Raw genomic sequence first — 27,869 nt, 5'->3', positions numbered from 1 at the left:
GAAGGTGTCCCAGGCAGCCAGCTCCTCGGACTCCCCCTCCTGCTTCAGAGAATAAATGAAGTGCTCTTCATTCCCCGCTCGTCTGCCACCCTCCGCTGAGCCTGTCATGGGCTCATCTGTGTATAAATTAGCTTTTCACAGTAACGCCGTGTAAAATTATTTCTGTCATCCTTTTATCTGACCAGTTTATCTCGTCAGCTTGTCAGTCTTAATTCCGCAACCTTTCTCTCCTCTCGCCGGCAGCAGCCCCCGGAGCTGCCCTGGCTCCGGCGCAGGAGGAGGCACGGAGCCCTGCTGCGGCTCTGCCGGGCACCCCCAGGGCTCCCGGGGGGGGGTCAGCAAGGTGGCAAACCCCTGCCCCCCAGCAATGCTTGAACACCACCCAAACGCTTGCCAACGAGCCTGTCTGCTGGCAAGACAGAGTGGAACGCAGCGACAGAGCCTGCCCTTTGCAGGCCATGATTTATCGTTCACAATTAGGCAATGAAATTCATGGGGGTTGGCGCGTGGTGGGTGACCCACTGCTCGTGTGCGTGGTCCCAGCATCCCGCGGCACTTGCCCCTGACAGCAACGTTCCTGCATGCCGGCTTCTGCTGCGAGGGCTCATGGAAAAAGCATTTCACGTCTATTGTCTGGGACTCGTTGTGCTCGCTCGCACGAGCGCGGCTGGAAAGGGAACCCAAAAGGGATGCAGCTGGAATATATTAGTTGGAGATTCCAGAGGAATAGTCACCCAAGTCCTTTTACCACCTTGTTTCGGCTCCGAGCTTTGGCTGCAGCCGGGAGGTCCCGCGGGAGGAAGGCACATGCTCCCTGAAGCCCCAGATGCGGCTCCCGGCGAGGGTGCCCAGTGCCCCAGAGGATGGTCACCCCTCGCCTGAGCACCTCAGGAGCTGCCTCGGAATCCTGCAGAGCAGCATCGCATCCAACCCCCGCCCTCACCCACCACACCTCCACCCATGCTTTCTCCCACCTCCCCAATACTTTTCCCTGCTCAGTGGCCCCTCTCCCCCCAGGCACGCTCTCCCCAGCACCCTTTCTCTTCCCTCTTTCCCACCTTCTCCGGGTTTCTCCGCTATCTGGGAAGCTGGAGGGGAGGAAATCTGCCTTTATTCTGGAAAAACAGACCTCTCTGCCATCACACATCGCTGTGTGGCTCTGCGTTGTCCCCTCCCCGGCCAGGTGCCCACCCAGCTCCCGCAGCCACGCATCACCCAACCCGCTCATCGACGGCCGAGGCTCCGTCCTCAGCCCCGCGCACCCCCTGCCGCCCTCCCACGCTCCGCTGGGCTTCGGGTTTTAGCAGTTGGTTACGACTACTGGTTCCCCACATTGTTATCTGTTCTCTTTCGCTCAAAAGAAATATTGTGGGTTGTAATTCTGTCTGCTACATCTTGTGAATATTTCTGGACTCTGAAGTTTCCCGGCTCCAGATGTTCTGGCCAGACCAGAGGAAAAAAAAAAAAAACCCAAAAAACCTCAGCATTAATAAAGACCTTTTGAAAATAAAAAGTCGTATTGCGCAGTAGTGACATCATATCCGTGAAATATGACCTGATGATGTCACGGCTGTGAAATGAAGGGTGATCGTCTCCTGTTGGCAAGTGCCGGCTGCTTGGGCCAGACCTGTTAAATAAACGCACATGTTCTATAAATGTGGGCATTAAACCCAGGAGCTGCGAACGCTGCCTTGTGGTCACCCGGGTCAAGGAACCTGATGGGAGAGAGGAGCTGGTGATGGGGCGGGTGCTGCGGGGATTGGGAGAGGGCTCCTCACCCCCACACCCGACCGCCTGGGGGGCTGGCTTTGCTTTCCTGCAAGCACTGATCCCAGTTGCCACCGGGGACGGCCGTAGGGCTTTGCGAGGCTGTCTGGTGGGATGGTGGGAGGACGGCTCAGGGACAGCCCGGGGACCACTGCGGCTCCCACGGCCCTGCTGCTCGGCGGGGCCAGCGCCAGCGCCCCCTCGGAGCCAACCCTCCCACCCCGTAACTCACGCGGCCGCCCCCACCAGGCACCAGTGGAAAATCCTCCCCTTTCTGACCCACCCCTCAAAGCCCACAGATTCAGTTACCCTCCTCATTACCTTAACAAGATTGGCCGCAAACATCACTGCCTTGGCCATCTTCTCTTACACGATATATTTAAGCTATTTGCAGCAACAGCCCATAAAATATCTGCACCAAATCGCCCAGCTTCGTAATCTTGATACTCCCTGGCACCGCGGCGGTGCGGTGTCCGTTACCCGTGCACTTCCCTCACCCACACATATATTTTACACGTGTGTGCAATCCCCTTCAGGAAGAAACATGTTGCCATGCCATGGAAAAGGTCTATTTTTTCCATATGGGCCGCACTGACAGTGTCAAGCCTTTCGTTTAAGCTCACAGCATGCTTTTTTAATTTGTCCTTTCCTCTTTCCCTTTTAGTCCCATTGTTCGCAGAGAAGTTCCTACTATTCAGGATGTGCAAAGCAGGAGGGTGCTGTCTGCCGAGGTGTCGATAATTGATACCCTGAGGGATGTGATGCTATCTGGCAATTTCATAACGATTCTTGTTCTTGACCAAAACAGGAGCATTTTATTTATTTGCTTATTTATTTTTTCACTCATTCCCTAGGATGGGATGGGTTTTGATGGGACATTTCAATTGCAAAAGTTGGGGGGGAAAAAAATACCTTTGAATTTCTCAGGAGGATTTTGTTTTGGTACTCTGAAAATTTTGTTGTCTTCCCACTTAACACAAGCTTATGTTTCCAAAAATATGCCAGTAGTAACAGAAAAGTGGAAGGAGGAAAGGCAAAAGTTGCAGCAGAGGTGAAAAGTTGGGACCAGCCTGTAGCGATGCTGTTCTCCTTTACTCAGGTCAGTGCAAGGATCCTTTTACTTCTTAGCCCAATGCAGATTTTTTTTTTAATTTTTAAATCTGAATTTTCCCCAGGCAGCAAACTATTTCTTTGACAGCTTTAATCAGAAATAAAAGAGTTGATCATGCAGAGAGATGGAATATCCACTTCAAAACCACGACACAAGGGGTGGATGCAGGTACCAGTGTGGTGGGATGCCCTGGAAATTGGGAGGGTGACCAGAGGCAGCACCACTGCCGGGACATAAAAGGGCCACAGCATCGGGGAGTCTTCTAGGCAACGAGGAGGAGCCTTCGGAAGGCAGATGTTTAATTCTAGACTGTACAAACCAGGATAAACCAGGCAGGCAAACGGAGCAATGACACCCAAAGAAGCCTCCTCCCCGGCGCAGCCTGCGCGCTCCCGCAGCAGACAGGCAGGGTCGGCTCGTGGGCCGGAGGGCGAGGAGGGGGGATCCGTCCGCTCCCCCTTCCCCGAGACATTTGGCAGAGCCGGGGTAGGAAACTCAGCTGCGTTCGCTCCCCGCAGACACGGTGGCCGGCAGCCAGCCGCAGACATGTGGCATGGGGAAGGGGAACAGCAGTGGGGAACCCCAACCAGCGCCGGCCCCAGCCAACGCGGCGATGGGGCCATTGTCTGCGGCGGCTGGTGCTCGAAACCTGCACAAATCCGCTTTGTTCCCCCCTGGCATTTGTGTATTATAAGAGAAGCCCAGAAATACCCCGCGGGCTCCCTTTCTTGGGCTGTTTCTGCACGTTGCATCCAGTCAGAGGCAGAAGCTGTCCCCATAAGGCTTCCCGACAGCCCCGGCACGCCCATGCCCACCCAGCGAGGGGTCCCGCGGCACCCGGGAGCAATGGAGAGCTCTTTTGCCAGCGGCTGCTCTTTCCATTACAACCTGGACTGAAACCTGGATGAATATCACCCCGAGCTGGAGAAATGCTTTTCTTTCTGCAGCTGGAAGATGGGGCCTCAGCTGCCCATCCAGGCGAAGCGCAGGGGATGGGCTGGGGAGCCAGCGGAGGAGCTCGACCAGCCTCGCAGGAGAGACCTTCTCACAGGGTCTCTGAAAGAAAGCAGGCCTGCGAGGTGTTGAGGGAGATCTCACAGCTTGCAGTGCCAAGAAACCAGAGCCAAGATATCTTCCGTCTCGCTGGAGCCTGCGGACCAGCCCCAGACCGTCCCCAGTGCCCTGTATCGCCGCCTGTGCCAGGGGAAAACCTGGCTCCAGCAAGCAGGGATGGAGGTACCAGCCCTGAGCACCCTGGCTGCTGCACAGGGAGTGTTGAGGGGGCTCCTGCAGAGCCAGGCATCGCCCCGAGCCCCAGCCCAGTGCGGCAGCCAGGTGAGGGGAGACATCCCTTGGAGCCATCCCTGGAGCCATCCCTTGGAGCCACCCCTTGGAGCCATCCCTTGGAGCCACCCCTTGGAGCCACCCCTTGGAGACATCCCTGGAGCCATCCCTGGAGCCACCCCTTGGAGCCATCCCTGGAGCCACCCCTTGGAGCCATCCCTGGAGCCATCTCGTGGAGCCATCCCTTGGAGCCACCCCTTGGAGCCATCCGTTGGAGCTACCCCTTGGAGCCACCACTTGGAGCCATCCCTGGAGCCACCCCTTGGAGCCATCCCTGGAGCCATCTCGTGGAGCCATCCCTTGGAGCCACCCCTTGGAGCCATCCGTTGGAGCTACCCCTTGGAGCCACCACTTGGAGCCATCCCTGGAGCCACCCCTTGGAGCCATCCCTGGAGCCATCCCTGGAGCCATCCCTCGGAGCCATCCCTGGAGCCACCCCTTGGAGCCATCCCTGGAGCCATCCTTGGAGCCATGCCTTGGAGCAGCCCCTTCCCACACCGGCTCTGACCAGGAATTTCTTGTTCATGCACGGAAAAAAAAGGCATTTGCTTGAATGATGTCCTGGGGACTTTATTTTCCAGGCTTGACTCATTCATTGGAAGGAAAGTGGGGGATATTGTCTGAAAGCAGGGGATATTCTGCAGGTTTCAGAAAGAAAAAGCGCCTGATCCATCTGTCAATCCATCCATCACCTCGGTGCCCAGGTGCCACGGAGCAGAAAGAGAGGGACAGGGAACACAGGGGAGCAGGTAAGGAGCTTCCCTGAGGATGCCCGTGAGTGCCAGTGCCCAGGGCACTCTGCGAGCAGCGTATGGCTGGGCACGACGGGGCAGGAGCAGAGACAGCCGGCGCCTGGGCAGGAGATGGGCTTTTACTGCCAGCGCGGCACCTTGATGTCTGAACACTGCTGTTAATTAGCATGTATTGGTTTATAATTGCATCAGCGAAGCCAGAGCAGGAGTGACCTCACCACCGGCTAGTTCTTGACAAAGAGGGAGAAGCTGGGGGCACGTGGCTCGCAGCTCGGCCTCGCAGCCCTTTCCCAGCCGTGATAAATCCCCAGGAAATGTTCTGTGGTCCGTGCCTTACCGCTCCGATCTGTGGGCGAAAATGAATCAGAGCAGCGTATGTCTGTGGGAAAATTGTCACCAAACTCGGACGGTTTTGCATTGTTTCACCACAAAATTATTAACGGAGCGTTGAAACGGAGATGGATGTCTGAGTGCAACCTGGCATTAACCCCTCGGTGGGCCCAGGCAGGCTGCTCGTAGCTGCGTTCACGGGAGAGCGGCTCCACGCTCCAGCTCTTGGCCGTGTGGAAATTCTTTAAATCAAGACAGAGGGACTGAGCTGTGAGTTTTACTGACGATGGCCACACTCCCACAGCCCTCGCCCAGCCTGCTCCGGGCGCTGCACGAAGCCTGCTGCGTCTTCTCCATCCTCCTCCCAGACCCCTCTGCCCTCCTGGGGCAGCGGGTTTTCTCCTCCCGGAGGTCTGTGAGTCTGGCCAAGGAGCAGGAGCCTCCTCGCAGGGCCCTGAGGTCCCTGCCGTGCCCTCCAGCCCCGCAGGACCATCCCCTTCAGCTCCGAGATCCCGGCGTGCGGACTGTGGGGTGGCTGGTTGGAGATCACCCTTCTCGGGGCTGGACCACGCCGTGAATCAGGACGTATAATGAGATTCTTGGCAACGTGTCTGCCTCTTACAAACGCCTTCTGGAGCGGCTTGCCAGACAGATCCCCAAGTGCAGCCTCTCTCTGCCGCTCGAAAATGAAAGAGGGCTTTGTGAAGCCACCACAACCAAACCTTTCTTGTGGGTGGAGAGGCAGCAGCAGCCAGCCCGAACGCAAAGCCCCGCGTGTGCCGCGAAGCCTCGGTGGGCCACGGAGGGAGGAGTGGGAGAGAGGCGGGGGCTGCAGAGGAGATGGGACACGTGGGAGAGCGGAGAGGCGTGCGGGCTGTGGTGTGAGGAAGGAGATGTGACGGGGAGAGACGCGTAATGACGCACAGGGCTGCGGGAGGACGACAGGAGAGGGGCCGGGTCGCACGGCACAAGGATGCTGGGGCTTGCGTGGAGCTCACCCAACAGCCCCCAGAGCCCCCACACGTGGGCTGGGATGCAAGAACCACAGAAACAAATCTGTTCGTGCCTTACTGCCTCAGAGACTGGTGTTGGGCTCCCGAGGAGGGGAAGCGGACGGTCCAGCGACAAGGCAGGGCTGCACGCCGCAGGCTCGGCTCTGCTCGAGCCCCTGGGCTGCGGGAGGAGGCAGCCGGCCGAGCCAGCCACCCTCGCCCTGCGCAGAGCCACCTCTGCCACGGGGCTGGGGAGAAGCATCAGGGACGGGAGAACTGGGGTGAAACCAGGCTTGTGGGGCTGGGGAAAGGGCCACCGCGCTGGATCTGCCCGGAGCAGCCCGCTCAGGGAACGTGTGTACAACGGGAATTTAATTCAGTGACTGATTTTTCATACATGTATGTACATAAAAAAATGAGGCAGAAAGAGGCAGAAGTGTGTGTGCGCAGCCTCGACTCTGAAATTTCATCTCAAAGCAGAAGTATATATATATATACATATTTTGAAGTGTATTCATTTAAAAATAATAAAAAAGAGCCCTGAAAAAGGAGCAAATTCTTTGGCTAATAGGATCCGCAGGGAAACTGAAAGAACTTAACAGCTCTGCAGCAAAGTCTGCACAGCACCTTCGTGTAGAGCAGTGCTGACGCAGGAGCGCGGGGTTTGGTGGGGAGGGGAAGGGAAAGGGAGAGGGGGAAGGAGAGGAATGAGGTCTCCAGAACTGTAAGTGCCTGAAAAATGATGTCAGGTGTGACAGGGTCACCCAAAGGGCCGCAGGTCACTGTTGTCCTGGGGACAGCAGCAGCCTGGTCCCCCCGACAGGTTCTCGCTGCTTCTGCGCTCGTAGCTCCCCACCACCATCAGCCCCGATTCGTTAGGGAGGGAGACGTGTAATTTGCCTGCTGTGTCATTAGCGAGCGTGGCTAATCGGCAGCACCGCTGCAAACCCGCTCGTCCCCGCGGCAGAGCCCGGCCAGGCGGAGGGGGGCGGGTGGGGAACCGTGAGAGGAGAAATAAAATGAAGTGGTTTGAATTTTTCAGGGAACCAGACCATTTCTGTGGGTGAGAACGGGGCTGGAATGCTGCAGTAACCCAATCCGTGCCAGGCCTGCGTCTGCGGCGCTGCGCCCCGGCGCTGCTGGGGAGCACGTGGGAAAAATCCCGAGGCTTTGCAGAGACGAGCACACATCTCCTCAGCTGCCTGGCACACGCATAAACTCGGGCAAGGCTTTAGCTCTGTTCAGAACAGGCTGTGATAGCTAATTGTTGTATTTATCACAGCTCCTGTTGCACTCTGTGGTTTAAATCGATTTCAATATACTGGATTTTCACCGGATCCCACTGCTGGTTGTACTCTCCTCACTGAGTCTACTCTCTCCTCATAGACGTATGTACTCCCACGTGTACTTACAGACCGATGTGATGTACAGTTGTGGTTACCACACCACACTCTCTGCTGACTTAAGTGCTATTTAACACGTGCAGTGTAACACTGGGTGTGCTGGCAGGACCCCGGTACCGGGGGCCGAGGGCAGCGCCTTTCCTTGGCAATAATGGCAGACGCTTACTTATCTCCAGGAGAAAACCAAACTGGCTATTCCACGCCGAGCAGGAGGCTGCTCTCTCTGAAAGGCCCTGCTCAGGACACGCCAGAGGTGCACCAGCAACGTGGCAGAGTCTGCAGCACCCCTTCCAGCCGCCCGCACGGCCGCTGCGGGAGCTGCCACCCACACAGAGCCTGGCACAGCAAAAATTGGGTAGATGTAGTCCTGAGGTGGGCTGCAATCATCCCCGCCTTGGCGAGATAAAGGCCACAAAGCAGATTAGATGAAATGGAGCTCTTTTAGAACAAGCTTAATTTCTGACTGGGTTCGAGGCCTGTGTGATGCGCTCGTGCTTTCTCGATGTCACTGGAGTGGCAATTATGGCTTTGCCTGCAGAACCCTCCGAACAGGCCCATGTCACCTCCCACACAAATTCAACATTCCCTTTCTCCATCAGTTTCTATCTCAAGAACAAAATCGGCCAGAGCTGTGATAAAGGGAGGAAATCCTGAGACCTTAGGCTATGTTTGCACATAGAAAACGATCTCCTGGGCTGGGACTGTGATTCATCCACACCATGGAGGAGTAAAACCAGTATTTTGTACCCAATTAACACAGGAATATCCTGGTCAAGATTGGGGTTTTGCATTTTCCTGTCCTCCAAGTCTCTGTAAAACCAGAGGCTTGTTCTGCAGCGTTCTTTGAAAACTAGGAGGAAAATCAGACCGGAGCACAGCACACGGTGCAGGCCACATCCCCTGAAGAGTCAGCATCCATCCTCACCCTGCTGCAGAGCACACCAGGACATCTCCATACCCCTCTGGAAGAGGACGTGCCTTACTTGTGGTCATTGCTCAACCAACTCACTTTGAGGAGGCCTTCTGGAAGAAGGCAGGTTTCTCTCAGGAGACGGGATACGCAGGACAATGTCCCTGCTCATCACTCAGAACTGAGACCTGAACCGTGTTGGAGCATCGTGCGCATCCCCTCCAGAGCACAGCTCCAGAACTCCCCCCCGACACAGCACCGTCACCCCTCGGGGATGACCCCACCACAGCAGAGCTCATCTGGTTTATGGAGTTTATTGTCTCAGCACAACAGGCTAAAAGTGGATTCTGCAGACGCGGCAATAAAGGAACAGCCATTCCCCCCGCTGATTAGTTTAGGTTGCAATTACAGTTCTGTTGTTGGTTTAGGATCACTCTAAGCCAGGCCTCGCTGGAGGACGCGTGCAGACAGCCGTAATTTAAAGAAGCCAAAATCAGGCCACTTCCCTCCTCCTCGGAATACCGTGCGGTCTCATCTCAGGCACCGCAGCCCTGCGACGGAGAGCTCTGCTCCGCACTCTGCTCTCTTCTCTGCGGGTTGTACAGGATCCTGGGTGGTTCAGGCCACAGCCCTCGCCACAGCTCCTGCCCTCTCTCATGCTCTCCTTGAGCAAAACATATTTGTGTGACCAGGCTGCCCGGTGCCCACCGAGAGCTTGCACGAAGGAGGTACAAATCCAGCAATTGATGATTTGGCCTGAGCCCTCCTGAAGCCTGATCCTCTCATTCCACAGCTTAATTGGACAGAATCACTTTAATTACTCCCCTGCAGCCGATTCGAAATAGAAGCACATCGATCACAGGAAGGGCCTGGGATCCAGCCTGTGGGTCTGTCCTGTGTCGCTGGTCCTTTTGGCTACGGGAACTTGTGACACGGTGGTGGTGTGGGCTGCGACTCCCCAGGTGCAGTCGGTGTTAGGTCTGACCTGTCAGGAGTCTCTGGAAGAGCATCACTTTGTGGCGTGCCACCAGGAGGCTAGGAAGGAAGGGCCAAGCTACCATCCACAAAACACAGCCAGTCCCAACTACATCCCTTGCTTTGCCTTCTCCATTCTCACTTTTCCCCATGAGTCCTCAAGGAGCTGAGCAGATCTAGGTTGGACATCAGGAAGAATTTCTTCTCAGCAAGGGTCATTAGCCATTGGAAGGGGCTGCCCAGGGAGGTGGTGGAGTCACCATCTCTGGAGGGGTTTAAGAAAAGACTGGACATGGCACTTAGTGCCCTGGTCTAGTTGCCATGGTGGTGTCAGGGCAATGGTTGGACTCGATGATCCCTGAGGTCTCTTCCAACCTGGTTGATTCTGTGATTCTGTGATTCTGTGATCTGCCTGCACAGCACTGCCTATGGTAGGGGGCATTGGACTGGGGGCTTCGGGGCTGGATGCAGGGCTTCGACCCCAGGGCCCTGCCAGTAGATGCTGGGGTGCCAGAACCATCCCCTCCATCTCTCCTTTATCACCAACTGCATTGCCTGGCACAGTTGGAGTCGCTGCTCTGTTTATTTGGTCATTTTGGGGGTGAGGGTATAATTTTCAGCAGTCTATGACAGCATAATTAGGTAAATATAAATGAAAGAAAAACACACTCTTGAAGTCCAGGAACTTTCACATATTTTCCCTGTTATTCCATCTCACTGGAAAAATAAAAACTACTCAGCATGAACATTTATTAGCAATTAGTATCTGGGGCACTTGGGACCTCCTGGGACAATGTAGGTAATTAAAGCTTCCCACAGCCTTCTCCCTGGAGTTTGCCACCCTGTGCTCCTTCCTGGCCCCAGCCCTGCCCGTCTGTGACAGGACATTGTACTTGCCATCAGGACAAGGGTGCTGTTTGTCTCTGATGGTAGTCACAAATGAAGCTGTCTGCTGTGGGAGATCAGAGGCACTTCCAAAGTTTTACAGAATTATTTGGAGGATCACAGTGAAGGTAAATTGGAGCATTAGGAGAGAAGTGCTTACTTTTACAGACAATGAAATGAGAACAGAAAAAAAAATCAAGATCAGATTAACATGTTGCTGCATGTAATTGTAACCGCCCGCTCCTCGAGTGCTCTGAGCCTGTGCAGCACTAAGGGGCAGGCTGCCATCGCCAGTGGGAACTCGCAGCCCAGCTAAAGGTCCAGCCCTGCCACAAGCAGAGTGAGCTTCAGGGCTTGGCTGTGCTCAGCCAGGCGAGGAACCAAAGAGCTCCAACCACCACAGCCCCTCTCTTCCTCCTGCTGCTGCTGGGAGAAGGGGAAGGTTGGGGGTCAGTGACCAGCACCGAGCTGCAGCTCCTTCCTCTCCAATGTGGAGAGCCTCCCTGTGCCCACCTCCCACCCCGACTCTGGTAGAGCACAGACCCCAAGGACTGTGTTTGCCCCAGAGAGTTCATGGTCGAACCAGGCTGAGGCTGTAGGGTCCCACCACCCGCTTGCCCAGAAGCTGCATCCCACCCCCAGGCTGCAGCGGGGACAGGCAGGTCCCAGTCCACCCTGCTGCCACCACCACCTGCAGCCTTTGAACACGACTGCTGGTCTTCAATCTGAAATTCTAGCTTCCAACCAAGTAAATAATTGTACATGTCACGTTTATTTACTGCCTCCAATAATTCTTTGCTGGCCCTTTCGGTTTGGACGTGAGTGACTTTTTAATATATATTTTCTCACACTGGTGGCACATAATAAAGTAATCATGTAATTACTGCAGCCATAAATTTGTCACCTTGGTAAGTAATTTTTATGACTTAGAACAAGAAAAGAAAAGTGTGTCTCCTTTCCTGCAGTGATGTGGTTTGTGGTCACAGGCACTTTAAGGGCTGGGTTAGTTTGTGTCATTCTCCTGATTCAGGTGCTTAGAACTTGTTTATACTTTGATCAAGTCTTTCCTCAGCTGCCTGCTCAGTGATATTAAAATGTTTTCAGTTTAACCCCCTTGCCAATCACAAAAAACCCATCTGGGAGCCGGGCACTGAAGACGGGGGCACAGGAGGGTGAGCAGCCTCCTGCTCTCACCCGGTACAGAGGCAGGCAGGAGGGCCACGGTTTTCCCAGGACAAGGGGCATCAGAGCAAGGGACCAGGAAAAAGTGGGGCCTGAAAGGGACCCCAAGCAGCCTCACCTCAGGGCAGAATCACCCGTTCCCTGCCATTGCTGACAGAAGTTTGTGTGCCCACGAAGAGGCACAATGATGAAGCCAACATTTCTCCAGAAAACACAACCTGGAATGTCACTGCTTTCCCAGGCAGGAAGATTTCCCTTTTCCCCAGGATTTCTAGTTCTTGCTGCCACTCTCCCAGCCCCTCCCAAATACATCACGTTGAGCTGCCACAACATTTTCAGGTTTCAGAAAACTCAGAGTGTTTGGAATAAGTTTTCACAGGGATATCTCTGATTTACGAAAGTCCTGAAAATAGCTTTCTTTTTAAAAAGCAACTTTTCATAGTGACCTTATTTTATTACAGTATTGTAACAAAACACATTTCAAGTTATGAAGTTACAAATAAAAATAGAATACTAATATTCATTTTGACAAATCACATTGGAAATTTCCAGCTGTGCTGCACTGCTTCATTAGGACTGTTTTTGTTTGATCTGTAAATTAATCTTTTCTTCTCGCAAAGGTTTTATTTTGGATAAAATAGTGTTTTCCAGGAGTCAAATACTTCATTAGAATTTTCTTAATCACTTGTAGCCCCATGTCAGCAGGGTTGATTTCAATGCCTTAATGCTAGATGTACTTTGAGCACTCTGGCATCGGAGCAGCAGTTTTCAGTTTCCTCCTGTCTGCTTTTCCACCTCAGCACAACACATCCCTCTCATTCAAGGAACTACGAAGCGGATTCAATGTGCTGCCAACATGCATCCAAATAGCTGGTAACAGGGAATTTTTCCCATTTCAAAGCTCTCCACGTGAAAGTCCCGCAGTATTAGAGACATGTAGGTTGTGAGCCATGCTCCAGGACGCAGATCTGTGGGCAAACAAGCAGGTACGTGACTCACCCCAATTTCACGCCAGAAGCCAGCGGCAGAGCTGGGCTCCGTAGCCACAAACCTCTGAGCTTGAAGCAGAAGCTTTCAGATCTTTTCAATTTTCAGTTTTCCCTGGTGGAAAGAAGGATGCTGCTGGTGACTCCTGTATCACACACCTGAATGTGCATTTCTCAGACACCTTTTGAGGACCTCCAACAAACAGGTCAGGACCCCACTGGGGATCTAATGGCCCTCAGGGGCAAAATGCCTCTCCCCAGGGTGGGTTTTGCCACCAATTCTGGATCATTGCTGCAGAAGAGAGAAAATTATATCATAAGAGTCTCTCCTTGTCCACCTGGCACAGCAGGGAAGGGGGGCAATTGTGATTATGCTGCTCCTCAAAGCCGCTCAGACGGCGACCCCTCGAAAGACAGGTTCACACATTTTGCCCTGTCATAGTCAGGGGCTCTTCCCGACAAACTAGTTGCTGCTGCTACTCAAGCAGCATGTTTTATTCATGCCAGAGTGTTCTTTTGGCCGCGTCAACATCAAGCAAATGCAGCGCGGAGCGGGCCAGTTGGGTTCATCCCAGGAAATCATTTATCTCCCTTAGGGAAGTGCTGTGCAATGCCCTTAAGCCCTCGCTGGTATTTAATGGTGCGAGCCTCGTGCTTAAGCACCGTCCCTGCGCTGAAGCTGTCTCGCTTCTGCGTTGCTTTAAGGCAACAATCGCTAGCGTTTGCAAAGGCTGAGGGGAAGGATTTGTTTAATGCAGTCCCAAGCCCCTGCCCTAATGGGTTGTTAATCCATACCCAGTGCATCAAATCTGCCAGCTGACTCCCAGGGGTCCCCAACATGCCTCCATCCTCCAGACGTTTGCTGGCAGCCTGCGGTTTCCTGGGATCCCCTGGGGAAACGGAACAGTGACTGTAATAATAACCCCCACACAGCCCCCTCCCTCCTGACCCAAAAGCAGTTGGCAGCCAAAGTGATATGCACATTACTGGATTTATATGAAGTGCTGCTGAGCAAGAAAGATTTGAGGGGGTTTAACAGCTAGATGGGACCGAGCGATGATCTCAGTGCATTGGCTTGTGCTGCGAGGAAGGGCGAGAGCTTTAAAGTAACAGAACGGGAGAAGCCTGCGGAGAGGGGAGGTGTCCCTTCCCGTCCCCACGGGACAGCCAGCACACCCGAGGCACTGCCAGGAGCCGCAGCAGGACCGTGACTGTGCGAGGCAGTTCAGTGTGTGCTACCCAGAAGGGGCTTTAGGTGACAAGATGATGCAATCCCAAACGATGCTTCTATCCCAGGCCTGCCCAGTCCAGGGGCAGAGCGAGAAACTCGGTTCTGTTTTCTCATCACACTACAGCGCTGGAAAAATCAAGGGCCTCCTGAACGTGGAAGAGGGTTTTATCTAGCCATCAGGCTTGTACCTGATCAAGGCTGGCAGGATATCTTACTGCTGGAGATACAGCTCCTTGGTGATGTTTAGAGCAGACGCTCCGTGTTAATTTGCCCTGTAAAAGCAGGGTGGATTTCTGTGCATCTGCAGGCTCTGATAACGCCGGCCAGAGACAGACTTCACCCACAGGGACAGCGTGCTTTGCCTGCACACAGGCCACCTGGATGCCACTGGGAGCAGCCCCTGCTAGCAGCCGATACACAGCTCTGCCAACAGCCAAACTCTCGCAGTGACAGCCTGTTGCTCCCCGGGTCCTGCTGATGGGTGCTGTGCTGCGGCCCCCTCCCTGCTGCCCCAGGTCAGGGGTCTCCTCGCAGGGTATTTCTGTCTGGATCTGCAATACCCTTTCACACCACCTCAGGGTCGCTCTTGGGGAAAGTCATGGAACTGGAGCCCAGCTCAGGGCATCTCAACAAAGCAAACTAGCACCTACTAGAAAGGAAGTTAACAGCACCCACTAAACCCCAACCAAGTGATCACGTCTCAACAGGAGACTTAAATCATGTTCATCAGGGGTGAGGAGCTGTGGGATTAACCCCTGTGGTTGCTCCTCACCCCCTTCAGACAGAAAAGCTTTTAATAGGTCAGCAGATAAAAAAGCAGCAGCGAAAACATTCCTTATCTCCCCTGCCATGCCTGGGCTCTGTAATACAACTGATTCCTGCGATGTGCAGACCTACTCAAACAAGTTTATCTTCATTCGAGGAATAGTCATAGAGTGAGATTGCAATGTAATTACCTTCTCACAAACCCTAACTGGAAATCTTCACATCCAGTCATTAGCTTTAAGACAGGCAGACAGGCAATTATATCTGAATAAATGACTGAGAAATGAATCCAGGAGACTCTCAGCCCTGATTCAACCTCCAGTTCACAATCTTAGGCGCAGCAGCAAGCTGTCCGTCAGGCCTACCCGTACCTGGCACGATCCTTTGCTTGCCCCGCACCAGTCGCCCTGGCCATCCCAAGCCTCCCACAGCTGACCCGAGACACCCCTCCCTGTGATCCTTGCATGGGCAAGGCACCCGCCTGCCTCCCTTGTGGTCCGGAATGGACCTGGGCAACCTTGGCAAGGCCTAGCCCAAGGCTCCAGCACCCCTGAGGATTTCACTCTTGGCTGAACTCCTCCTTCACCTTTTCCCTTCCTCTCTTTTCTCAGTAGGTTTATAAGCCTCGATGCTGAATGTGTGAAGTCTCCCAAAGAGGTGAGCAATAAACCGTCCAAGCCCTCACTGCAGGGGAGGCAGCAGCACTACAGTCTGGTGGTTAAAGCAGGCAGGCAGCAAACCAGGACACTTGGGACCAACGGCTTGCTCCAGCAGGAGCTTGCTCCATGGCCCCGGGAAAGTGGCAGAGGGGAGCGGGCTTGCCACAGGAGCTGGGTTTGGTGCTTCAGCAGGGGTCAGCATCCACTAGCACCCACAGTGGCACAGCAAGTCCCCCAGATGGTTAGGAACAGCTCTCCCTCCACCAGGGTCATCAACCTTCCTCCTCCTCGCTCCCCTCTAAGACTGGGACACCACAGCTGGCTGGTTCCCAAGCCTTTCCCAACGAGGGTGGCTGCAATTCGAGGGTGGCTGAATTGCACTGGATATATTTCCCAGCTATGCTCTTTCTGAAAGCTATTTTAAAAAGCCAAATGCAACACTCCCCCCCATAGACCCCTCTAATTGTCCTCCTGTGGGTGCCAGCGTTACCGTAGAGGAGAAAGGGCAGGCGCATAATGGAACCGCCAGCTGCCTCAGCGTACCCGTGATATTGATTCAGGGGCTGCTGCCTGGCACTCACCAGGTCTGCACTCTCGCTCCCCTCCCTCCATTTTACCATCAAGACGGATATTTTATCTTGTGTGATTATTTACTTAACGTAACACAGGTATTTGCGGTCCAGAGGGTATTCCCCACAGGGAGGCTGGAATAACAGCTTTGCACTGCACAGCACATCAGGCTTTGGGAGTACTGACAGCATCCTTTACAGGGGGAGATGGCGGGGCTGGGGAGGAGGAGCCGGAGCAGCTGAAGAGGTTGTTTGATTGTTTCCTGGTTGTGAAAAAAGTCAGCTGGTTATGGGGAGAGCAGAGGAGGAGGGAGAAGGCAGGCAAGGTGTGGGGGAGGGGGTGGGTGGCCCGCTGACGATGGGAACGACGCTTCTGGCACCAGCTTTGTACATATGGAAGCCTGGATTCCTGGCGAGCCAGGGCTGTGGGTGGCCAGGTCTCCCTTATCTCCCGGGGGAGAGCGCTTCCTGGATGCAGCGCCTCCTCCTCCCACCCCCAAAATGAAACAGCTACAACTCTCCCTTTGTCTTCTGCAGAAACCTCGAATTAACGTCTCGTTACGATGCACAGGGGAAGGAGCCTCGATGCAGGCTCTCCTCCGCGCTCCCACACTGCCGACAAGGCAGATCGGTTTGGCTGCGGGAAGCCCCAGCAAGGCCCCTGCAGCGAGGGGGGGAGCTCTGCTCGCTGCTGGGGGCCAGGCAGCCGGGACCCTCTGCTCCTCCAGCGAGGCCCTGCCCAGCCCTGGCTGCAATGTGCTGCTCCCCACCGCAGGGGGATCACACCCAGGTGACACAGACACACGTCCCCTGCAAGCCAGGCCTGGGGAACAGCCGTGCACCCCCAGCTCCACGCAGGGACCAGCGCTGCCGGCTCCCCGCTGGCCTCACTAAGAGCCACGACCCCCCTGGGGCGCGGGGGGAGGCCCAGGGCGGGCGGGCAGTGCCGCAGGAGGCGGCGCAGGGCCCAGCCCCGGCAGGAGCGCGGCTGCGAGCAGGCCGCGGGGGGCAGCTGCAGCCCCACCGCCGCCATTGCTGCACCATGATCCCTCACGTCACGTCACGTCACGTTACGTTACGTCACGTTACGTCACGGCGCGGCGCGGCCCCGCGCCGCCCGGCCCGCCCGGCGGCTAGCCGCCTGTCACGTGCCCCGCGTCCCGGCCGCTGATTGGCTGGCGTACTCTATATAAGCCCGTCCCCGAGGAAGGTGCTGGAAGGCGCCATTTCGCTGCGGGAGGGGAGGGTAGAGCTGCGGCGGGGAGCGCTGATAAGCAGAATTAGGGGGTTTTAAGCACGATTTGCTTCGCTTTGCTTTTCCTGGACCACACAAGCCTTCCCTGAGGCGTCGTTCCTCGCGAAATTAGACCGCTGCGAGATTGATTGGCTGAGGAGAGAGCTGGAGTTCAGCGCTCTGCCGTCAGTGACTCCGGCGGGCCCACGGCCTGGGCCTGCGTCCCCATCCCCTCCGGGCGAGGGGCAGGCTGGCGTGCTCAGAGCCTGTCCTCCCTCGCTGCTTGTCTGGCAGGGAATGTGGCTGGGTTGTGGTCGCCCCCACAAGCAGGTTTTGGGGCTGCTTGTGCCCCCCGGGGAGGGGGGCTGGTGTGTCCCCCTTCCCAGGCAGGGCTGGGTGAGGTGGAAACCAGCCGGAGGTGACGGAGCGGCAGCAGAGCATGGGCAGGGCTGTTCCTAAGGAGGGATATCCCTGGGGATTTGGCAGGGAATAACTTGACCCATGGGGAGGTGCTGCAGCAGGCTGTGTGAAAGGGCAACGAAAAACCTCTCGGGGACAAAAATGTCTAGTGCCTGGTCTCCTGACCAGGAAGGGGACTTGGTAGCCTTGCGGCTGCTAACGCTTACCCTCTTGAGTGCTGCAGAATTGGCAGTATCGAGCTCCCTGACAGAGCCCTTGCTCTGTGGTGTTAACATTTGGCAGCTACCAAAGCGTGGTCCTTCAGCTTTGCCCTTCCCACCCTCAGCAGCGGTGGCCCACAGCGCTGCTTTGGGGAATGCAGGAGGTCTGCCAGGATCCAGCCAAGCCTCTGGGCTTGGCATGGGAGGAGCAGTGGAGAACGGCCCCTGGGGAGATCACAGTGTTTTATATCGGGGAAGGAAGGCCTCACTGTATGACCAGAGATGAGCCTGAAAGAGAAAATGTCCTCTTCACAGGCAGTGTCAGGCTTTGGAATACACAAGCAGTGGGCTGTGTGTTAGTCTAACCACCTACAGGGACGAGTAGGATGATGACTTCAGGCTCACTCTTGTTTTTTCCCCAGCCTGAAAGTGGCTGATGTTGCTTCAGAGTGATAGGAGAGCGTGGCATCATGCTGCAGCACAGCCATCAATGGTGTCCTGCTACCCTGAGCTTCACCCAGCTGCTCCTCATCCCTTCTCCTGTTCCCTGCTCCTCTGTGCTTCTAGGTCTGTAGAGGAGCTGCAGCTAGAGGGACATATCTGCAGACCACTCTGCATCTGCGCAGCAGCCCGAGCAGGAGGAGATGGCAGACAGCTCTGTTCCCTGGGGCCTCCGTTGGCACCAGGTAGTGCTCAGCTCAGCGCAGGAGGATTGATTTTAGCGTGCCGCTGACTGACAGCTGCTTGCCGGGCTGGCCAGAGGCTTCGGGCTGGCTCATTAGGGAGCCGCCCTCCTTCCTCCATCCATTAACGTCGTGTCTAGCCCTTTGCTTTCCATGCACCGCGCTGCACTGCTGCCTTCCAGCATGCTCCCAGTGCAGGCGCCTGAAACATGTCTTCTGTACCCTTGGGCAACCGAGAAATATGTAAATGTCAGTCTTATTTGCAGTACAATAATGTTCCGAGACATTGAGGTCATTATGTATTAACCTGGGAATGACACTGTTTAATCTTCCCAAGAGGTTGGAATCAAAGAGAAAACATCTCGAGCCCATTCCCAGGAGTGTGTCCTGCATTTGTGGTTTTATAATCAGAAGAATGTAGCCTGTGTTTGTACTTTGCTACGTTAGGAAAGGGCCTTTCTTAGCCGTTTGTTTATTCAGAGGTTAATGCATTAGCTGTGAGGAACCTGCCGGCAAGGGCACAGAACAGGAGCTCTTTTTCTGCCCGTGATGGCTAACCTGTCAAAACAGCGGTGCTTCAGGTTAGCACCCCCAAGTGCAGTTCAGCCCTTTTTTCTGGTTACTTGAACATCTCCCACTGAAGGAGCGGGTTGGAAGAGCCTGGTGTGCACTCCTGTGTCGCTCTGTATGCCGGCTTCTGGAGGGAATGGTAAAATAAGGTGTGCTCCTCATCCTTTAAAGTCACTCTCCCCGTGGTCCTGGCCAGAGGGTGGAGGAGCCTTTGGTGGTTTCATGGTTGTTTATTCTGCACTTCCTCATCTGTGGTTCCCCCCCATGCTGGCTCTCTGTTGGCTGCCGTGGCAAATTTTGTTCAGCTCTGTCAGGATCTGATTTGACGTCTTTTTCCAGTTCAACATCTTCAGTATGTTATCTAGGCCCAAGCTGAAGTACAAAAGGCTTTGACTGTCCCATCGCCGAGTCCCAGAGTTATCTGGAATGCTTTGAATGCACCCCTTGACCTCTTCAAGAAATGTGACTGCTCTACTCTAGCAATTTTGGGGAATTTCTTGCTAATTGTTTCTTAGCACGACAGTTTTTTAGCGATGCTGTCCCTGACGGTGGGCACAGGGGAGGACAGGTCTTAGGGCCTAGTCACAAAGTCACTATGAAAACAACTGCCGTGTATTTTGAAGTTTCCATCCACCACTGAGCTGGGATTATGGGTTGTGTGCATGCTCTTCATCAGCCTCAGTGCAAGGTTAGCAAGATCCATTTGTGGGTTAGAAAGAAGTACTTATGGGGCTCTGAATGAGCACAGTGGACTTGAAAGTGGGTGGCACTAGAGGTACCCTGTGGTGAGGGGTTCCCCCAGCAGACTTCTCATGAAGTTCGTAATGGAGAACAGAGTAGGTAGCTCCCACACTGCCTAGGAGGAGCCCACGTGCCTGTGTCCTGGAGGGCTGAGGGTGGATGCTGGGTGCAGGCAGGCCCTGCAGCGTGGGCACTGGGCTGTGTGGGTGTCTGGTTCACATGCTGCTTAATAACAACACAACTTGTGCTTGAACGAAGAGAAAAAATGCACAAGGGACATATCCAATCGTATGCCCAGACCTGGGTAGCGCTGAGATGGTGGTCGCAGTCCCGCTGCAGAGGCTGAGGCCTCCTCCCCTCCATTCCCAGGCTGCCAGGGCTGCAACTCCTGCCGTCCCTGCGCTTTGCTTTTCTCTCCTCAGAAGCTGCAAGGCATCAAACTTTTGTACAAGGGTTGGTTATGGAGGGACTTAAGTCCTAACACGTCTAACCTGTGCTGCTGCCATAGACAGGGCAGAAGGCAAGCTGTCATTCCCCCGTTCCCTTATATATAATATAGTAAATAAAAGCTTGGAAATTACTGTGGAGGTAAGAAAGGCCTTCAGCGTGACGCTGCCTGTGCCTGCAAACCCAAGCTAAATTAGCCATCTCCTGAAGGAGACTGTGCCAATATGAAATGGATGTAGGGCGTGATCTTTGTCAGCTCTTCTGGTGCCCTGTGTTGGCCGTCTTCGGTAAGCTCGTGCCTGGTTTTTAAGGCACGAATGGAAATGATTCTGATCCCATCCTCTGCATAAATACCAAGAGGATTCCTCTGGCTAATGTGATTACGGAGGAGACCAAACAGGGAGATGGACTCTGAGAGACAAAGCTCTTGGTTAAACAACATAGATGTCTCAAATATTTGCCAACACTTGTGAACACAAATATTTACGCCAGCAGCAAGAGCCAAGGCGTATTTTTACTTCAAGATGTATTAAATGTTTCCTTGAGTGTGCAGAATTCGGAAAGAGCTCTTATATCACTCGCCGGCTCATTTTCCAGGCCACTGAATGCACTCACTTATTTGGCAAATCTCGCCGTTAACAGTTTTTTCTCCTCTGATTTTACTGACTTCTCTGCTTTCCCTGAGAATCTTGTGCAGGGAGGGAGAACGAATGCAATTTTTTTTCCCTCGGGCAAGAAAAACAGTGTATCAGATAGCAAAATCTCACTGCCAAAGTTGGCTGTTTGTGGTCCTCCATATTCCCTGTGTCCTGCTCGCTCTTGTTGCGATAGAGGAAGCCTGCGAGCAAGGTCAGAAGCCCAAGGCGACGCAGGGACCTCCTAAAGGCGCTGAGCCTAACGAGTGTGCTGGAGCTACAGCCCAGCCCTCGGCACGTGCCAGCGGCCCTGGGCTGGAGTGACACACCTGAGCTTGGGAGGTGGCAGCTGCCCAGCGTGTGCAGCCCAAAGTGCCCCATCTCCAGAGGGATGGCCAGCCTGTAATTGTGGCCCCGTGATAAATGGCACCTTATTTTTGGAGGTGTGCCTTCACAGGTGGAGAACTACCAGCACTGCTGCTGCTATCATTGCTCCTCGGCTTCTTCGCGGTCCAAGGAATGCCTCTGATGCTAGGACGCCGCAGGAGAGAGCTCTGATCTTTCTCAGACAGCTGCGTTCCCCTTATAAAACAGTATATTGTGCTAACAATAAATGTGAGCCTTATTTACAGTCTCAAACGCTGGCAGAGTAAAAAGGGGAAGCGGCAGGCAGTTCCCTCACAGAGAATCACGGGGGATTAATCAGTAGCAATAAAACTTCAGTCAGTCTGTTCCCCCAGATCAAAGGGGATTAAGCGAGGCACTGGCCAGTCCAGCTTCGGTCGAGCAACAAGGATGTTCGTTTCGGGTGCATGTTGCAGGCCCATCAGAACAGAAACTAAGAGGCAAATTAAGTCTTGGTGTGATGCAATGCCATGGACAATTATGAAGGGGGGAACGTTGTGAATGAATAAAAATCATAATCCTTTTCCAAGCTATTTGGCTTGTATAAACTTAATAAAAGCTGCACAGATGTTTTTTTTGTGTGGGTAATAGAGGGCAGATGAGGTTGGCCTTCTTCTGCAAAGACAGCGGGCCAAAATGGTGCCTCCGAAGCCCAGGGATGAAGCAGTTCATCCCGCCGGTCAGGGAGCAGGAGTAGATATCCTGGGTCTGGAACCAATGGAGCTGGATATTCTCTGCAAAGAGGTACCTTAACATACAGGCGGTGGAAAAAATCCTGTGCCAAATTGTTCTAGTAGAAGCCCAGTGGCAAAGCTCCAGTGGGCAGACTGGGCAGGGGCTGAGGGATGGCAGGAGATGCTGAAGGACATTCTGCAGGGACATGGGAATGGGCTGTTGTGACCCAGGGAAAGGTGACCGGGTATTTGTGGGTGCTGAGGATTGGATGTGGGGAGGGCGCGGTGAGGCCTGGGACCGAACAGCATTAATAGGGACAGATGGAGGAAGCTTGCCTAGCATCTTCCCACTCTTGGGCTGTCTCCGTCTGGCACCATCAGCCCTTTGCTTAACAACATAATTCCTGTTGGCACTCAAATTCACACCCACACATCGACAGGGGAAAGCACAGCCCCGACCTGTGCTTCCAGTGTGGTTCATCATGGGAGTTGGTTCTGAACCTCAAAGAATGACTGGAACAAGGTACTCCCTCGGTGTCACGCGTTGCCACGCTGTGCACTTAATTAACCCTTGTCGTGCATGACTGAGAACCAAGATATAAATAAAGCAGTGAACAGAAGATAGCAGGGCAAATTCGTGGAACATCTCTATGGTCCACTGCCTGGGAAAGGCGAGGGAGGATCGGACACACGGCGCTAGCTGTTGGGCTGTGAAGCTCTCTGGTACCGTACCACCCACAGCTAGGTCAGGGCTGTGACAGCCAGTATCTCTTCTCAGACACTTGGGTATTTCAGAAGCGGCTTCCCTTGGTCCCAGGCATGTTTGAATGCATTCTTAGAGTGTTTGTTGTCTTCGTACTGTTTTGTGGTTAAAACCAAGCTATGTTTCCTGGAGAGTGGCCCTTTTCCAACCTTGGGGATGGAAATGCGGGTCTCCATACTATGTTCCTTCCTGCATTTGGCAACAAAGAAAGGGAGATGTTGGGAGGAAACAATACAGAGAAACATTTCACATCAGTGAGACACACGCAAAGTATTTTTGGCAGCGTGGTGTGGGAATTTGGCGTAGACTCTTGCTCATAAGCTCTAGACTTCCTTGTCTACAGCAACAAGTGGCACCTACATCTATTATGTCTGGAGTGTTCGTGGGTCCTAAAAAGTAGGGTCTCGTCAGAGACTGATAAAGGAACTAATGGTGCTCCAAGATATTTTCTGCAAGGAAGAGTCCTTCTGAGTCCCTAAAAACGGTTAACTCCAGGAGATGTGGATGGTGTCCATGGTTTTGTTGGCATAGCACTAGTTTCTTGTGCTTCCTGGAAAGACGTGGCTATTTCACACCCAAAAGGGACTACAGCAAACCATGTGCTGTCCCAGTGTGTTGAAGTGTCTGAGGAGACGGCCCTTGCTGTGGCTGTTGCTGCGTTTGGAGATTCCTTTGCATCAGCTTCTTGCAGCGTTCTCCGGGGACCGTGATTTCAAATGAAAACAGCCAAGAGGAGCCAGAGCTCAGGCCTTGCACCAGAACTGCAAGGTCCGTAAATTAACATCTCTATTGTTTTCTCCTTGATTTTGGAACTCAAACTGAAGCGTATGGACCCTACTTTCCTCACCCAGAGGAGTGATAAAGGAAGGATTATTCCCGCCAAGACCATCAGTCCTTCATGGTTCTTATTTAATGTAGGACAAGGGAATAAACCAAACATCCAGTTCCCTGTCTCTAGTTCAAGATACACCTTCAAATCTGAAAACTCGGGAATCTCTGGCAGGGTTTCTTTTTTGCTAGAAAAACAAACAGAAAACGTTGTTTTCTGGCCAAAAAGCCCAAGCTGTTCATTTCTGCCCTCTCTCTGTTTTTCCCTTTCCTTTTTTTTTTGTTCTAGGGCTGTTTCTGAGCAGCTAGGCGAGGAGGACACGCTGTATAAACATGGTACCAGCGGGGTGTGTGGAATGCTTCTCGCTCCGGACCTCCTCCCCACGGAGGAGGAGGCTGGCGGGGTGGGGGAGTCTGGGTCATGGAGCAGAGGGCAGGGAGAAGACAGCTTCTCTTTTCTGCTTGCGTGTCCAAATCTTCCCAGCTGAGGAGAGGAACTGGTGTACGCTGGTCCTTTTATTTAGTGTTCTCTTCTCTGCTTCCCCTTTCATCCCCATGTGTCAAACAGCTTGTAGGCTTTATTTCAGGGGGTGAGGAATTTGAACTACAGGCCCAAATCCATCAAGCATCTTTTGATATACAAAGTCTTGAAGCAAAGTTCAGCGGTGCTTAGAGCCAGCACCCAGGCGGCTGGTAGCTCAGAAGGAGAGCCTGGGGCGTGAAACAGTCCTCAACGATTTCTAGATGAATAAGTTAAAAAGAGTGGGGGGTCTCACTCGGGGGATGCTGGCACCATTTCAGTCTGAACTCACACACAGCTTCCCTAGAAGTATTCAAGGCCAGGTTGGATGGGGCTTTGAGCAGCCTGGTCTAGCAGAGGTGTCCCTGCCTGTGGCAGGGGGGTTGGAACTAGATGATCTTTAAGGTCCCTTCCAGCCAAAACCATTCTATGATTCTGTGATTCTTGGTTTGTGGAAGGCTCTTGGCCAGGGGATGAGAAGCTTTCTAGGGAGGTATGAAAGCCCAAGAGGGTGCAGAAACCGCAGTCCTGCTTCCCAGCCATTTCAACCATTGCTTTCACCTTCAGTGTAATTATGGTTCTGGCATGACAATTTGGCCATTCCTGTGAAAACTTGGCCCAGCGATGAGGCAAAGCATGACTGTGCTGCCACTATTTCAGATGTTTTTGTTTCTGGTTAGGTGAAAGAGCAGCAACATCAGCCCTCTTTGTGGATGAACGTCAGCATGTCAAATTACTGTTGATGGCTAAAGATGGAGTACAGCATGCTGGGAAATGCAGTCTCCATAGGCCGTGCCTCAGTACTGTGGAGGACCAAGGCTATGTTATGTTTGTTCCACACAGATTTAGATCCTCCCTTGGTTTCCCAGTAAGTGGCTTCTCGCAGGGAATAATGGTCCCAGTGAAAGCCCATTGAAGTCAATGGGAGTCTTTCTGTTGACGTCAATAAGTTTGGACCTGGTCCCATGCATACGGCCCTCCTGCTGAAGAGAAACGAGCAGCAAATCTTCTATGTCTGCATGAGGTATTCTGTTGCATCATTCATTGTCTATAACCACAATTCAGCTGTTTTTATATTGCTAAACTGGCAACTGGAAGCATTTAAAAGGGAGGGAGGAGAAAGGCTTGACCATGCCCTCTCTGCCCAGGGACTGCTACCACGACACAACCTGATCACCGCGAGGTCTTGGGGTCAGTGCCTTTACCAGAGCTGAGCTCTGCCTTTGCAGAAGACCTTCCCTTTTCCCCGGGTTTCCATGGTGGTAGTGCATCTGGGGAGAAGGGGGTTAAAGTACCCAGTGCTTTCACCCTCGAGGCGGAAGGCGTTGTGAGGGATGGAGAGAGGACTATGGGTCGCAGTTGTGGCAGCTCTAACTGTTCCAGAATGAAACTCATTGCTTCTGCAGAGTCGCTACAAACCCAACAATTGTCACTGTGCAAATCTTTGGTATCTTCCAAGAGCTCGGGGACTGACAGCCTGTTGGGTATGACATACCAGGCAGTGCCAGCCTTTCCCAAATTAACAAGCTCTTGAGAACCAGTCTTTGAAGAAGACAAGATGCTGTCCATCAGCTGATCAGTGAAACCGGTCTGTGTGCGTGGCTGTGGCTCCAGGACCCTGCTGAGTTTAAAACTGCTGCTGCCTTCTGCGGGGACCTTCTCTGCCGTGCCGTGGCTCCTGGCTGCCAGCCCTGCCTCGGCTCTGCTGGGCGCCGCTCTCCATGCTCTCGCGTGCCATCTTCCACGCCCGTCAGTGGCTGGCTGCTGCAAAGGCTGAAACCCTTCCAGAGCAAACAGAGCACAAAGGCAGAGGCCACGCTTCGGAGCAGGGTCTTGTAGCTGGCTGAGGGCAGGCCCTCTGCAAACGGGGGAGCTGGCTGCAGGCAGGCAGGAGCCAGTCCGGGTCTGTGGCAGTGAGAGTGGGGTGCTGGAAATGCGACCCTGCAGTGCTGCCGCTTGGCACGTCCCTTTGAACAACCAAATGGATTTTTTGTTGTTACTTTTCTCATCGCAGGGATGTCATGCCTTTCCCCTCGAGCTGGCTGATGGATTGAAAAGGTGAATGCCCCTTCGAAACCCCGGCAGTGGCCATGAAAAGGCAGAGGCCAGCTGTTCTAGCCCTGGCATGCCAAGTGTTATCCAATAATCCATTATCACACTCCTGCTTCTCTCCACTCCAACACTTACTTTTCTTCCTTGAACCCAGTGCTACCTTGTGGCCATCAGTGGATTTTAAGTTAACCCTGCCAGCACCTGAAAGGCAAAACCCCACGGAATAAATACGAGTTCAGTTGGCATATGAGGCAAATACAGAAGCTCTTGTAAGAATTGGGAACAATGTCTTTTAAATATATATATGTATCTGTTATATGTACACACGTATGTACATATGTATGTAGGCAGCAGTATGGGGGGTGTGTACATATGCATGTGTGTGTATAGACGAAGGGAGGGGGTACTTAGTACAAAAGGCAAAGGTGTAGAATTTGAGGGTTGCCATGGATACAGGTCAGATGCCTTTGTTCTCACATTGTGGTGTAGCTTAGGGAGATGAGAGATGCGCCAGCTTCAGGCAGGGATGAGGGAAGAATGTTTTTAACATTTTTTTTGATACGTGAAGGAAAATATCCATACTTTTTTTATCAGAGTTTGGAATAAAAGGCAGTAAATGAAGGCAATCTACAGATGCATATGGGATTGAACTCACGGAGAGTCTGGGAAACGACTCAGTTGAGTGGCATCAAGGGAAATGTCATCGTGGCATCGTCATGGTCACCGACAGCCCCTCTGTGGAGCCACAAAGCCCCTTGTCTGCAGTTGCTCTGCGCTGGTACGGAGCCCGATGGCTCCGTGCACTGCCTGTGCGTGCGAGCCCACACGTGTGTCAGTGTACGTGTGTGCTTCTGCCTTTGTTTTTCCCTTTTAAAGTCTCCTCACCAGCTCTCTGTAGTCCCACACTATTCGATTCGGTGCTGAGAAGGTTGTTTCAAACCAGGATCCATATGGGGCCCGTCAGTTGCGACTGGATTCATTTTAAAGTCCTTGTTAAGTCCAACAAAAAGCCAAAGATTAGAGCTGATATGTTGGCTTTTCTCCAAAAACTGATCCTTGAAAGGCTGCCTTGAGACCGCCAGGCAAGTCTCTCATTCCCCTTTTTCTTCTTGCTCTTCTTCTTCCTTTCTAATTGCTTCCCAAATTTGGGTTTATTACCGTGATTTTGAGGCCAGGTAATCAGAACCATGTATGTTTTTCTCTCCCCCATCTCTTTCTGGTACCAATCAGATCATGTCTCTTTGTTGGTCCAGAAAGTCCATGTTAGTATCTTGACCACCAACGTCAAAGCCTTGGCAAGGCTGCAGCCCTTTGGGATAACGCTTTAAAACCAGCCCTTAGCTAGCAGACACGTTACTGGCAGCCAAACAGGCATATCTAAAAGAAAAGTAACATGGTTCTTGTCAGCTGGGAACGCTCCTGCCTGGTCTCTGTGGCCAGGGCTACGGCTTCCCCTTCCTTTGTCCCTGAGGCTCGTTGTCCAGGGCTTGCTCTCATCGTGGCCAGGGTGCCACAGCGGATGGGGGACGTCCCTGTGAGTGAAGGGTCTGGCACCGGGCGCTGGGCTCCACCTGGACAATGGATGTCTGGCTCACAGATACTAGTGCTGAGGTCACACCTAGGTGATCAGTACAAGGACAAGAGGAACTTCCATGGTCAGTTCCTGTTGTCCAGCTGCACTGCGCCGCTGGAGAGCTCTCCTCCAACCTGAGCTCCTCCCTGCTTTTCACATCGCGGCACGGAGCTCGTCTCTTTGAGAACAGATAGCTCTTGACAGTCTGGATTGCGAGTGAAACGAGAGAGCGCCAGGAAAAGAGAGCAGAGCTCTGTTAGGAA

The sequence above is a fragment of the Nyctibius grandis genome, chromosome 13 (genome assembly GCF_013368605.1).
Source record: "Nyctibius grandis isolate bNycGra1 chromosome 13, bNycGra1.pri, whole genome shotgun sequence".
NCBI classification, from domain to species: domain Eukaryota; kingdom Metazoa; phylum Chordata; class Aves; order Nyctibiiformes; family Nyctibiidae; genus Nyctibius; species Nyctibius grandis.
This window is presented reverse-complemented; position numbering follows the sequence as displayed.